Raw genomic sequence first — 2,749 nt, 5'->3', positions numbered from 1 at the left:
CCGCGCCGCGTCGTTATTTCGTTTGTTTTCTGTCAAAACAAACCAAGGCATGTTTATATCTTCTTTCACTCTTCAATCAAGCCATATAGGTATTTTTAAATATCGCAAGTACATGATTTTATTGCAAGAAGATCGAAATTGTTCATATTTAATTATGTTAGTTAATTATATTACGTGCAAATATTCATTTTGAGATTTATGCGATATTGCTTGTGGTCACTTTACTATCATGCTTAAGTCCGGTCGCCAGTTACCGGCCCGGTCGCCAGTTACCGGTCAGTTCAGTTGTTTCACCCAGTATACTGTGGCAGTAGTCTGATCAGACATACATTATTAAGTCCGGTCGCCAGTTACCGGCCCGGTCGCCAGTTACCGGTCAGTTCAGTTCAGCTCAGTTCAGGGACCACTTGCGTAGACCATAATCTCCCCAGAAAATTATTACAAGTTATTTCATTACAGGGCTCCAAGGAGCAAACATTTTCACTATGATATTTTCATTTCAGTTATGCACGTACTATAATTACCATTAAAATGATATTTTACGTTACACCTCAGTATAGGAAATTTTCACTTGCATGCGACTTTATTATTTATTTACTTGTTATTTACGATATATGCATGCTGAGTCTTTAGGCTCACTAGACTTGATTGTTGTAGGTACTGATGATGTCGGGACTGAGGGCGGGGATCAGTGAGCCAGCTCGAGTCGGCAGTAGTGGGACCTGAGGACCTCACTTTTCAGCATTTATTATTGTTATCGCTCAAACATTTTTATTTACTGTTGGATAAAATTTTAAAAGTTATTTTGCAAACTAAATTCTTCCGCTGCTATTTTTAAACATTATGCTTTATTTAATCTTTTATCTATGAACAGGATATTTTATTTAGTTTAAAAGAAAATTTTTAATTTTTACGCAAATTTTCAAATACGGATTTTTAGGCCTTTACACCCAAAGTGCATCATTAAGTCGCAGAGACCAATCTTTTCTATTTGAGTTAACAGTTTTTTTCAAAATTTGTTTTATCTCCCTATTATCTAATTCAACTTGTCCATTTGTTTGAGGATGATAAGGAGTAGTTACTTTGTGAGTAATACCATATTTTTTCATTAATGAAGCAAATGGTTTATTAACAAAGTGAGTTCCTCCATCAATTATCATGGCTCGAGGAATTCCAAATCTATTAAAAATATTTTCTTTTAAAAATTTGATGACGATTTTATGATCATTTGTTCGACATGGAATTGCCTCTATCCATTTGGAAACATAATCAACTGCAACTAAAATATACAACTATCCAAACGACAATCTATTCCCCAACAATCAAAGATTTCAATTTCAATAATAGGATTCACAGGACTCATGTTTTTTTTTGAAATCGCACCCAATTTTTGACAATTTTCACAGATCTTGCAGATTTCGTGTGTTTCTTTAAACAAAGTGGGCCAATAAAATCCACACTGCAAGATTTTTGCAGCTGTTTTCTTTGAAGAAAAATGTCATCCGCATGCTTCTGAATGACAAAATTTAATGACACTACTTGCCTCATTATCGGGTATGCAACGTCGAAAATTTTGATCGGGACAATACTTGAACAGGTACGGATCATCCCAATAAAAGTTTTTTACCTCATTCAAAAATTTTTTTTTATATTGAGAACTCAATTGCGGTGGCATTTTTCCTGTCACAAGAAAATTTACTATGTCAGCAAACCAAGGTGTAGTAGTAACTGAAAATAGATGTTCATCAGGAAAATTATCGTTAATTGGTGTCATTTCACAAGATGATCCTGTTACTAGTCTTGATAAATGATCGGCTACGACATTATCGGTTCTTTTTTTTATCTTTGATCACAATGTCAAATTCTTGGAGCAACAAAATCTATCGTATCAGTCGTGGCTATGCATCCTGTTTGGTCAACAAATATCTAATAGCAGAATGATCAGTAAACACAATAGTCGTTGATCCAATAAAATAAGAACGAAATTTATCTAATGCAAATATTACTGCAAATAGTTTTTTTTCAGTTGTGGAGTAATTCATTTGAGCATTGTTTAAAGTTCTACTTGCATAATATATCACATAAGGCTTACCGTTTCTTCTTTGACCCAATACTGCACCGACTGCTTAATCACTCGCATCGCACATGATTTCAAATGGTAAAGACCAATCAGGAGGTTGCATGATAGGAGCTGATGTTAAATGTCGAATGATTTTATCAAAAGCTTTTTGACATTCTTGAGTCCACTCAAATGCAGTGTCTTTTGTTAAGAGGTTACAAATGGGTTTAGAGATTAAACTAAAGTCCTTTATAAACCTCCTATAAATTCCAGCATGTCCCAAAAATGAGCGAATTTCTTTAATGGTTTTTGGAGGGGGTAAATTGACAATGACATCAACTTTTGCTTTATCAACTTCAATTCCATGAGATGACACGACATGTCCCAAAACAATTCCAGAAGTAATCATGTAATGACATTTTTCCCAATTTAAAATAAGACCTTTTTCCTCGCATCTTTTTAAAATTTTTTCCAAATTTTCAAGACAATTATCAAATGTATTCCCAAAGACAGTTAAATCATCCATGAAAATTTCCAAACAATTTTCAACCATATTACAAAAAATGCTTAGCATACATCTTTGAAATGTTGCTGGGGCATTGCATAATCCAAATGGCATCCTTCTAAATGCAAATGTTCCAAAAAGACATGTGAATGTAGTTTTATCTTGATCTTCGAGTGCAATGGGAA

This window comes from Primulina huaijiensis, chromosome 8 (genome assembly GCF_012295235.1).
Source record: "Primulina huaijiensis isolate GDHJ02 chromosome 8, ASM1229523v2, whole genome shotgun sequence".
NCBI lineage: Eukaryota > Viridiplantae > Streptophyta > Magnoliopsida > Lamiales > Gesneriaceae > Primulina > Primulina huaijiensis.
Note: the sequence above shows the minus strand (reverse complement) of the source record.